The sequence below is a fragment of the Pseudophryne corroboree genome, chromosome 5 (assembly GCF_028390025.1).
Source record: "Pseudophryne corroboree isolate aPseCor3 chromosome 5, aPseCor3.hap2, whole genome shotgun sequence".
Lineage (NCBI taxonomy): Eukaryota > Metazoa > Chordata > Amphibia > Anura > Myobatrachidae > Pseudophryne > Pseudophryne corroboree.
The window spans coordinates 417,181,234-417,193,892 of NC_086448.1; the positions used below are offsets into that span (position 1 = coordinate 417,181,234).

Consider the following 12,659-nt stretch of genomic DNA (forward strand, 5'->3'; position numbering starts at 1 on the left):
TTCCGCCCTGTCGGTTTATGTAAGCCACCATTGTCACATTGTCCGACTGCACTTGAATGGCCCGATTTCTCAGAAGATGGGCCGCTTGGAGAAGACCGTTGTATACGGCTCTTAGTTCCAGAATGTTTATCGGCAGGCCGGCTTCCAGACTTGACCACATTACTTGGAAGGTTTCCCCTTGAGTGACTGCGCCCTAGCCCCAGAGACTTGCATCCGTGGTCAGAAGGATACAGTCCTGAATCCCGAACCTGCGGTCCTCCAGAAGATTAGGTAATTGCAGCCACCAGAGGAGTGAAATCCTAGCCTTTGGTGACAGACGTATTCTCTGGTGCATGTGTAGATGTGATCCCGACCATTTGTCCATGAGATCCAGTTGGAAGGACAGAGCGTGAAACCTCCCGTACTGCAGAGCCTCGTAAGAGGCCACCATCTTCCCCAGAAGGCGAATGCACTGATGAACTGACACCAGGGCTGGCTTCAGGACATCCCGGACCATCGTTTGAATCACCAACGCTTTTTCCTCTGGAAGAAATACCCTCTGCACCTCCGTGTCTAGGATCATTCCCAGAAAGGACAACCTCCTGGTTGGTTCCAATTGTGATTTTGGAAAATTCAGGATCCAACCATGTTCCCCGAGAAGCTGGGTCGTGAGTGTTATGGACCGTAACAGCTTCTCCTTGGACGATGCCTTCATCAGCAGATCATCCAGATACGGAATTATGTTCACCCCCTGTCTGCGGAGGAGAATCATCATTTCCGCCATCACCTTGGTGAATACCCTCGGTGCTGTGGAGATCCCAAATGGGAGGGCATGGAACTGAAAGCAACAGTCCAACAATGCGAATCGAAGATAAGCTTGATGCGGCAGCCAAATTGGAATCCACGGATACTAGGAATTCCCCCCTCCTCCAGACCTGATATCACTGCCCGTAGAGACTCCATTTTGAACTTGAACTCCCTCAGAAAGGGGTTTAGTGATTTTAAGTTCAGAATGGGCCTGACCAAACCATCCGGTTTCGGTAGCACGAAAAGGTTTGAATAGGAACCTTTGTTTTGCATATGAGGAGGTACTGGCACAATAACTTGCGCCTCCACCAACTTCTGGACGGCTTCTTGCAGGACAGTCCTGTCTGCCAGCAGAGCTGGCAAGCCTGATCTGAAAAATCGGTGAGGGAGATTTTGAAATTCCAGCCTGTACCCCCTGGGACACAATATCTTGCACCCAGGGGTCTAGGCCGGAGGACACCCAGTCATGAGTGAAATGTCTGAGTCTCGCTCCCACCAGCCCCACCTCTGGGGCATGCAATCCACCGTCATGCGGAGGACATTGGTGTACCTGAAGCAGGTTTCTGTTCCTGGGAACCTGAAGCCGCAGGTTTCTTGAACTTGGGCCGACCTCCCCAAAAGAAGGTGTTGGACGGCTTGGCCTTTCTGGGCTTGTTAGACCAAAAGGGCTGTGATGTAACTGAAGAAAAGGGTTTCTTCGGAGCAGGTGTAGCTGAGGGAAGAAAGGGTGACTTACCAGCCATAGCCATAGAGATCCACGCATCTAACGCTTCCCCAAAGAGCCTGACCTGTGTAGGGTAGGGTCTCCACACTTCTCCTGGATTCCGCGTCGGCAGACCACTGGCGCAACCACAGTCCTTGACGAGCTGAAACTGACATGGAGGAAATCCCTGCAGCCATGGAACCCAGGTCTTTCATGGATTCTACTAGAAATCCTGCCGAATCCTGAATGTTACGTAAAAACAATTCAACATCACATTTCTCCATAGTATCCAAGTCCTCAAGTAACGTGCCTGACCACTTTACTATAGCTTTGACAATCCAAGCACTGGCAATAGTGGGACGTAGGATCGCCCCAGAAGCCGTGTACATGGATTTGAGCACATTATCAATTTTACGATCAGCCGGCTCTTTCAAGGCGGTAGATCCTGGAACAGGTAAAATCCCCTTTTTTGAGAGTCTGGATACTGACGCGTCAACAATAGGCGGGTTTTCCCCACTTGTTCCTATCCTCTACCGGGAAAGGAAACGCTACCAGAACCCTTTTAGGAATCTGGAATTTTTTTATCCGGGTTTTCCCAAGCCTTTTCAAATAATAAGAATTTACTCACCGGTAATTCTATTTCTCGTAGTCCGTAGTGGATGCTGGGAACTCCATAAGGACCATGGGGAATAGACGGGCTCCGCAGGAGACTGGGCACTCTAAGAAAGAATTAGGACTACTGGTGTGCACTGGCTCCTCCCTCTATGCCCCTCCTCCAGACCTCAGTTAGAGAAACTGTGCCCGGAAGAGCTGACACAATTAGGAAAGGATTTGGAATCCCGGGTAAGACTCATACCAGCCACACCAATCACACCGTACAACTTGTGATACTATACCCAGTTAGCAGTATGAATAACAACTGAGCCTCACGAACAGATGGCTCATAACAATAACCCTTTAGTTAAGCAATAACTATATACAAGTATTGCAGACAATCCGCACTTGGGATGGGCGCCCAGCATCCACTACGGACTACGAGAAATAGAATTACCGGTGAGTAAATTCTTATTTTCTCTGACGTCCTAGTGGATGCTGGGAACTCCGTAAGGACCACGGGGATTATACCAAAGCTCCCAAACGGGCGGGAGAGTGCGGATGACTCTGCAGCACCGAATGAGCAAACTCAAGGTCCTCCTCAGCCAGGGTATCAAACTTGTAGAATTTTGCAAACGTGTTTGATCCCGACCAGGTAGCAGCTCGGCAAAGTTGTAAAGCCGAGACCCCTCGGGCAGCAGCCCAAGAAGAGCCCACCTTCCTCGTGGAATGGGCTTTGACTGATTTAGGATGCGGCAGTCCAGCCGCAGAATGTGCAAGTTGAATCGTGGAGCAGATCCAGCGAGCAATAGTCTGCTTAGAAGCAGGAGCACCCAACTTGTTGGGTGCATGCAGGATAAACAGCGAGTCAGTCTTTCTGACACTAGCCGTCCTGAAAACATAGATTTTCAGGGCCCTGACCACGTCCAGCAAATTGGAAGCCTCCAAGTCCCAAGTAGCCGCAGGCACCACAATAGGTTGGTTCAAATGAAACGCTGATACCACCTTAGGGAGGAATTGGGGACGCGTCCTCAATTCTGCTCTGTCCATATGGAAGATCAGATAGGGGCTTTTACAGGACAAAGCCGCCAATTCTGACACCCGCCTAGCCGAAGCCAAGGCCAAAAGCATGACCACTTTCCACGTGAGATATTTTAATTCCACGGTCTGAAGTGGCTCAAACCAATGTGATTTTAGGAAATCCAACACAACGTTGAGATCCCAAGGTGCCACTGGGGGAACAAAAGGGGGCTGAATATGCAGCACTCCCTTAACAAACGTCTGAACTTCAGGCAGTGAAGCCAGTTCTTTTTGAAAGAAAATAGACAGGGCTGAAATCTGGACTTTAATGGATCCCAATTTTAGGCCCATAGTCACTGACTGTAGGAAGTGCAGAAATCGACCCAGCTGAAATTCTTCTGTGGGGGCCTTCATAGCCTCACACCAAGCAACATATTTTCGCCATATGCGGTGATAATGCTTTGCTGTCACATCTTTCTTAGCTTTTATTAGCGTAGGAATGACCTCAACCGGAATGCCCTTTTCCATCAGGATCCGGCGTTCAACCGCCATGCCGTCAAACGTAGCCGCGGTAAGTCTTGGAACAGACAGGGCCCCTGCTGTAGCAGGTCCAGTCTGAGAGGCAGAGGCCAAGGGTCCTCTGAGATCATTTCTTGTAGTTCCGGGTACCAAGTCCTTCTTGGCCAATCCGGAACGATGAGTATAGTTCTTACTCCTCTTTTTCTTATTATCCTCAGCACCTTTGGTATGAGAGGAAGAGGAGGGAACACATAAACCGACTGGTACACCCACGGTGTCACTAGAACGTCCACAGCTATCGCCTGAGGGTCCCTTGACCTGGCGCAATATCTGTTTAGCTTTTTGTTTAGGCGGGACGCCATCATGTCCACCTGTGGCCTTTCCCAACGGTTTACAATCAGTTGTAAGACTTCTGGATAAAGTCCCCACTCTCCCGGGTGGAGGTCGTGCCTGCTGAGGAAGTCTGCTTCCCAGTTGTCCACTCCCGGAATGAACACTGCTGACAGTGCTAACACGTGATTTTCCGCCCATCGGAGAATCCTTGTGGCTTCTGCCATCGCCATCCTGCTTCTTGTGCCGCCCTGTCGGTTTACATGGGCGACCGCCGTGATGTTGTCTGACTGAATCAGCACCGGCTGGTGTTGAAGCAGGGGTCTTGCCTGACTAGGGCATTGTAAATGGCCCTTAGTTCCAGAATATTTATGTGTAGGGAAGCCTCCTGACTCGACCATTGTCCTTGGAAGTTTCTTCCCTGCGTGACTGCCCCCCAACCCCGGAGGCTTGCATCCGTGGTCACCAGGACCCAGTCCTGTATGCCGAATCTGCGGCCCTCGAGAAGATGAGCACTCTGCAGCCACCACAGCAGAGACACCATGGCCCTCGGGGACAGGGTGATCAGCCGATGCATCTGAAGATGCGATCCGGACCACTTGTCTAACAGATCCCACTGAAAGATCCTTGCATGAAACCTGCCGAATGGAATTGCTTCGTAAGCAGCTACCATCTTTCCCAGGACTCGCGTGCAGTGATGCACCGACACCTGTTTTGGTTTCAGGAGGTCTCTGACCAGAGATGACAACTCCTTGGCCTTCTCCTCCGGGAGAAACACCTTCTTCTGTTCTGTGTCCAGAATCATACCCAGGAACAGCAGACGCGTCGTAGGAACCAGCTGCAACTTTGGAATATTCAGAATCCAGCCGTGCTGTTGTAGCACTTCCTGAGATAGTGCTACTCCGACCAACAACTGATCCCTGGACCTCGCCTTTATAAGGAGATCGTCCAAGTACGGGATAATTATAACTCCCTTCTTTCGAAGGAGTATCATCATTTCGGCCATTACCTTGGTAAATACCCTCGGTGCCGTGGACAGACCAAACGGCAACGTCTGGAATTGGTAATGGCAGTCTTGTACCACAAAACGGAGGTACACCTGGTGAGATGGGTAAATGGGGACATGCAGGTAAGCATCCTTGATGTCCAGTGATACCATGTAATCCCCTTCTTTCAGGCTTGCAATAACCGCCCTGAGCGATTCCATTTTGAACTTGAACCTTCTTATATAAGTGTTCAAGGATTTCAAATTTAGAATGGGTCTCACCGAACCGTCTGGTTTCGGTAAAACAAACATTGTGGAATAGTAACCCCGTCCCTGTTGAAGGAGGGGAACTTTTATTATCACCTGCTGGAGGTACAGCTTGTGAATTGCCGCCAGCACTACCTCCCTGTCCGGGGGAGTAGCTGGCAAGGCTGATTTGAGGTAACGGCGAGGGGGAGACATCTCGAATTCCAGCTTGTATCCCTGAGATACCACTTGTAGAACCCAGGGATCCACCTGTGAGCGAACCCACCGGTCGCTGAAGTTCCGGAGACGGGCCCCCACCGCACCTGGCTCCACCAGTGGAGCCCCAGCGTCATGCGGTGGATTTAGTGGAAGCAGGGGAGGATTTCTGTTCTTGGGAACTGGCTGTATGGTGCAGCTTTTTCCCTCTACCCCTGCCTCTGGGCAGAAAGGACGCGCCTTTAAGCCGCTTGCCTTTCTGGGGCCGAAAGGACTGTACCTGATAATACGGTGCTTTCTTTGGCTGTGAGGGAACATGGGGTAAAAATGTCGACTTCCCAGCTGTTGCTGTGGAAACGAGGTCCGAGAGACCATCCCCAAACAATTCCTCACCCTTGTAAGGCAAAACCTCCATGTGCCTTTTAGAATCCGCATCACCTGTCCACTGCCGAGTCCATAATACTCTCCTGGCAGAAAATAAGAATTTACTTACCGATAATTCTATTTCTCGTAGTCCGTAGTGGATGCTGGGGACTCCGTCAGGACCATGGGGAATAGCGGGCTCCGCAGGAGACAGGGCACATCTAAAAAAGCTTTTAGGTCACATGGTGTGTACTGGCTCCTCCCCCCATGACCCTCCTCCAAGCCTCAGTTAGGTACTGTGCCCGGACGAGCGTACACAATAAGGAAGGATCTTGAATCCCGGGTAAGACTCATACCAGCCACACCAATCACACCGTACAACTTGTGATCTGAACCCAGTTAACAGTATGATAACAAAACGAAGTAGCCTCCGAAAAGATGGCTCACAACAATAGTAATAACCCGATTTTTGTAACAATAACTATGTACAAGCATTGCAGACAATCCGCACTTGGGATGGGCGCCCAGCATCCACTACGGACTACGAGAAATAGAATTATCGGTAAGTAAATTCTTATTTTCTCTAACGTCCTAGTGGATGCTGGGGACTCCGTCAGGACCATGGGGATTATACCAAAGCTCCCAAACGGGCGGGAGAGTGCGGATGACTCTGCAGCACCGAATGAGAGAACTCCAGGTCCTCCTTAGCCAGAGTATCAAAATTTGTAAAATTTTACAAACGTGTTCTCCCCTGACCACGTAGCTGCTCGGCAAAGTTGTAATGCCGAGACTCCTCGGGCAGCCGCCCAGGATGAGCCCACCTTCCTTGTGGAATGGGCATCTACATATTTCGTCTGTGGCAGGCCTGCCACAGAATGTGCAAGCTGAATTGTACTACAAATCCAGCGTGCAATAGACTGCTTAGAAGCATGAGCACCCAGCTTGTTGGGTGTATACAGTATAAACAGCAAGTCAGACTTTCTGACTCCAGCCGTCCTAACTATATATATATATATATATATATATATATATATATATATATATATATATATATATATATATATATATATAATAAAGCTGAGTCCGGCACTCAATAAATGATTCAATTACCCCGGTGTCCTGATCCAGAAACGGAATTCACCGCTGATGTAGATTTCTAAATGGAACGGCACTCAGAGGCTTTTTCTTTGCAGCAATAGTGTATTAAAAATTTCAATAATACATCAATTCATTATCAACGTTTCGGTGCCGACGCGCACCGTCGTCAGGATATGATGCATAGAATCAACATGTAACGACAAACACATACAACATGAAGTGCTCAACTCACCCTCCTAAATACCTGTTGTGATCAGCAATCACCTGAGCTCCGGGCGGGTGTTCGGCGCCCTGGCGTGCGGGGGCGCTCGGCAATGACGTCATCCCGTTGTACAGACCCTGCTGTAGCTAACGAGGCGCCTGTGCTCTGCGTCAACCCGTCGTCAGGGAAACTCCTGCAAGCGTGTGTGGTAACTAGGGACGCCTACGCGTCTCATCGCCCTCACAGTCCCGCTGGTTATATCACCGTATGCCGCTCCTTCCCAGCTCTGTTAGAAAAATAAAATGTTTAAAAAAGCATAGACAACCTGTGAAATAGTATGTGTTAACCCATAGATAAGAATCAACATGCACTATAAGGAAAAAATGCACTTTAAGGAAAAATATATATATACTCATTATTAAATCCTCAGAAACTAGGTTAAATGGAATAATATTCAAAAGAAACATGTACTAATGTTGGCAATAAACATAACCTATCATTAATTATATATTTTCTATGTGAGACTGTTCCAGCAGATCTTCTCATTTAGGCCCCTGGGGGCCACAGTGTCCAGTCTCGTGATCCATCTGGCTTCCAAGATTAATAGCTGTTTGTTTCTGTCGCCTCCCCGTCTGTTTGGTGGTAAATGGTCGATGATCATATATCTGACACTGGATAGTGAGTGTCCCCTTTCTGCAAAGTGCTTGGCTACTGGTTGGTCGCTGTTACCACTTTGGATCGCCGCTCGAATTGCCGATCTATGTTGTGTGGCTCTTTCCTTGAAGGGGCGTATGGTTTTACCCACATAGTATGAGCCACAAGGGCATCGGATGATGTATACAACGTAGGCCGTGGTGCAAGTCACCGCATGCTTAATGGGGATGTATTTCCCACTATGTGGGTGTCGGAACACTTTTCCTGTGTCCATATGACTGCAAGTGGTGCAGTTGATGCATTTATAACATCCCCTGCGGTGTTGGACATTCACTGTTGATGGATAGTTGCTGAATCCAGTTATGTCGGTTCGTACCACCCAGTTCTTAATATTTCTCCCTCGACGGAAACTTGTCATGGGTTTTTTGGTTTTAAAGCCTTTTAAATCAGTGTCAGTGCTGATTATAGGCCACAGGGCCTTGGTGGCTTGCTGGATAATACCGCTACTGGTGGTGTAATTCGTCGGCCAAATTATACGGTCATCATTTTTATTTGTTTTTTTGCGGGTATGTAACAGCTGTTCCCTGGGGGTTTGTAAGACTTTTCTTTTGTGCTGTAAAGGCTTTAAAACCAAAAAACCCATGACAAGTTTCCGTCGAGGGAGAAATATTAAGAACTGGGTGGTACGAACCGACATAACTGGATTCAGCAACTATCCATCAACAGTGAATGTCCAACACCGCAGGGGATGTTATAAATGCATCAACTGCACCACTTGCAGTCATATGGACACAGGAAAAGTGTTCCGACACCCACATAGTGGGAAATACATCCCCATTAAGCATGCGGTGACTTGCACCACGGCCTACGTTGTATACATCATCCGATGCCCTTGTGGCTCATACTATGTGGGTAAAACCATACGCCCCTTCAAGGAAAGAGCCACACAACATAGATCGGCAATTCGAGCGGCGATCCAAAGTGGTAACAGCGACCAACCAGTAGCCAAGCACTTTGCAGAAAGGGGACACTCACTATCCAGTGTCAGATATATGATCATCGACCATTTACCACCAAACAGACGGGGAGGCGACAGAAACAAACAGCTATTAATCTTGGAAGCCAGATGGATCACGAGACTGGACACTGTGGCCCCCAGGGGCCTAAATGAGAAGATCTGCTGGAACAGTCTCACATAGAAAATATATAATTAATGATAGGTTATGTTTATTGCCAACATTAGTACATGTTTCTTTTGAATATTATTCCATTTAACCTAGTTTCTGAGGATTTAATAATGAGTATATATATATTTTTCCTTAAAGTGCATTTTTTCCTTATAGTGCATGTTGATTCTTATCTATGGGTTAACACATACTATTTCACAGGTTGTCTATGCTTTTTTAAACATTTTATTTTTCTAACAGAGCTGGGAAGGAGCGGCATACGGTGATATAACCAGCGGGACTGTGAGGGCGATGAGACGCGTAGGCGTCCCTAGTTACCACACACGCTTGCAGGAGTTTCCCTGACGACGGGTTGACGCAGAGCACAGGCGCCTCGTTAGCTACAGCAGGGTCTGTACAACGGGATGACGTCATTGCCGAGCGCCCCCGCACGCCAGGGCGCCGAACACCCGCCCGGAGCTCAGGTGATTGCTGATCACAACAGGTATTTAGGAGGGTGAGTTGAGCACTTCATGTTGTATGTGTTTGTCGTTACATGTTGATTCTATGCATCATATCCTGACGACGGTGCGCGTCGGCACCGAAACGTTGATAATGAATTGATGTATTATTGAAATTTTTAATACACTATTGCTGCAAAGAAAAAGCCTCTGAGTGCCGTTCCATTTAGAAATCTATATATATATATATATATATATATATATATATATATATATATATATATATATATATATATATATATATATATATATATATATATATATATATATAGCAAGGTGACAGCACTCTATGTCTAAAGTCAAAAGATAGTTGGTGCAAGGTCCTAATAATCAATATACACACTCACTTTTCCCATAGCTGAAAAAAGAATTAGACCAGCACTCACGTTTTAGTTGAAGAAAAAAAGGGGTTTTTTAATCCTGAAAAGACATCAAGGATACACCCCACTGTTTACAGTACGCCCAACAGCCGTTTCAACACATGGTGGTCTTCATCAGGGGCAGCTGTCACTCTGTCAGGAGCTATCTTAAATAGCGGAGAAGGCGCCAGAATATCCGAACGGGACGGCCGGAAGCAGCGCGTCATAGCTGCTATCTGATTGGCTCCTGCCCGCACGTGATGCGTTGCTAGGGTACACAAACCCGGCTCTCTCCTTAGTGACCGGCTCCAGCAGCGTAACAGTAGTGTAGCGTGGGACGATCTGTATAGTAAGTACAGCGGCATGCAAATAGAAATGCTGCTGCCTGTAATCCCGGACACAGTCACATCTGCAGAGTTTTTAACCCCACAGTGCGCCAGCGGCACGGAACCACAGACAGCTCAATAATGAAATGTAATTACATGTACACATATAGGGCAATTAGACCAAACAATATCAACCTGCGTGGCAATGGTGATAACCAACTCAGAACAATATTGATTTAAGCATACCACCACATTAGCATGATATAAAGGATGGCTCGGATGACATGTCGCTCAGGGGTTATGAATACAGTATTTACACTCTGCAGCACAACCTGCACAGCAATAATAATAAGCAGCTCAGAGCATTGTTGATAGTAGCATACCACCAATAAAGCATAATATAAGAGAAGTGTCAGAAAAGATGGCAAAGATGACATGTCACTCAGCGGTAATAGATGCAAATTTTTACACTCCACCATAACGGAGTCAATAAATCATGGCTAAAAGGATCAATTGAATCCAACAGGTATATAGTACCACATGACAGTGTGGAAACCAGATGATGTCTAGCATGCAGCGGGGATACAAAATGATCAGTATAGGACAATCATGTCTCAGGGTACCGTACCCAGTATTCTCATACCCTTTCCAAGTATGGTACTGACTGGGCCCAACGCTGCTTAATTGCCAAGATCGGACGAGATTGGATGATTTCCAGCGTGGTAAGATGGTATCCGATATTCGTGTCCATATCTATCCGTATTATATGGCGTGAGTATCATCACCTGTGTCACAACCTGTGTGATAATGTAAATATGACCACAAGAAGAACCGTCCACCGATAATTTTAATACAACACCTAGTATTCCCACCTTGTCTCCAAATGTGGTACTTACTAGGCCCATCACTGCTTAATTGCCAAGATCGGACGGGATCGGATGAGGTCCAGTGTGGTATGGTAGTATCAATCAATACGGTGTGCAGTTATGTGTCCATTACACAATTAAGAGTCCAATTGGCCCAGGGAGTGAGAGACTAAATCAGAGAGCATTGTCAGGTGTAAAATGATTAACATGACACACGGCGGTGTCTAAGAAAATTAAACCAGAACAATTGACTCAGTATATAATTCTGCCGAGTCACAGGAAGCATCCTAAACGGAATTCCTCATTAAGCCCATTCGGGGCCAATGATTGCAATCTATCAATCCATTGGTGTTCTCTTTGCAAAAGGATTTTGTTGCGATCACCACCCCTTTGTAGTGGTGGGATCTGATCCAAGATACAACACTTGAGTTGATTAATGGAATGTTTAGCCTCCATAAAATGTCTTGCAACAGGTAAGGTTGAAAAGTCACTTGAAATTCCACCCTGTGTAATGCTCTTTTTGATTGTAGAACGATGCTGACTTAGACGTTCTTTCAGCATCCTGCTAGTCTTCCCAACATATAGCAGATTGCATGGACATTTCAACACATAGACTACAAATTTGCTATTGCAGTCAAGTCTCTGTCTGATTGTGTAGGACTTCTTGTCCTGAGGGTTAGTGAACCGATTGCCGAGTAGCAGGAATGAACAGTTTGGACAGCCCGTGCACTTGAAAACCCCTGTTTTGGTAGTTAACCAATTAGAGGCTGTCCTCTTCTTTCTCTTAGAGAAATCTGTCACAACCAACATATCTTTCAGATTGGGTCCTCGTTTATATGCGAACCGAGGCGGTTGCGGAATGGCTTTTGATAATTCCGGATCCGTATCAATAAGGTGCCAATGTTCCTGTATCTTATTACGGATAAATCGAGAAGCAGTCGTATACATGCTGACAAAGTTAAACCTATCATTGTCTTTGACAGTAGAGGCGTCTTTTTTAGATAGGAGTTCATTCCTTTTTATTTGGCCAATTTTTTTGAGTGCCAAATCAATCTCCTCCTTAGAGTATCCACGATCAAGGAAACGTTGACTCATTGATTGTAGAGCCGGTGGTATTGCTAGTGGGTCAGAGGTAATGCGTATCACCCTAAGCAACTGTGAGAATGGAAGTCCTCTTTTGAGGGGTGCCGGATGGAAGCTTGTTGAGAGTAAAAGCGTATTCCTGTCTGAGGGTTTACAATGAATCCGAGTGGTTAGAGAATTATTGGACAAAAGAACGGATACGTCCAGGAAATTTATTTCTGTTTTGCTGAACGTGAGGCTGAATCTAATGGTGCCAGGGAGTGAGTTTAGATGGTCAATGAAAGTCAAAAGTGTTTTCTCTCCCCCATGCCAAATGAAAAATAAATCATCAATATATCTTACATACGTTGACAAAAATCGACCAAAAAGGGGGTGACCCGTGATGTGTTCTTGTTCATATATTGACATAAAAATGTTGGCATAAGCTGGGGCCATGTTAGACCCCATAGCAGTGCCCTGTTTTTGTAAAAAGAAACCATTCTCAAATAAAAAATAGTTCTTATTCAAAATTAGGTCAATGAGAGACACCATGTATTCTGATGGGGGTCCAAAGTATCCTTCATTTTCTGTTATTAATCGTCTGCAAGATTCAATGCCCAAAGCATGAGGAATATTTGTATAG

The 12,659-nt window shown here is 46.6% G+C and overlaps 1 protein-coding gene and 1 pseudogene across 3 annotated transcripts in view; both read right to left on the reverse strand.

Moving 5' to 3' along the window:
- The window catches only part of LOC134927810 (mediator of DNA damage checkpoint protein 1-like), an 840,332-nt gene that overhangs the window by 805,862 nt on the left and 21,811 nt on the right, over nt 1–12,659 (reverse strand). The gene's annotated exons all lie outside the window — the stretch shown is intronic.
- On the reverse strand, nt 10,936–11,055 carry LOC134929793 (5S ribosomal RNA; annotated as a pseudogene).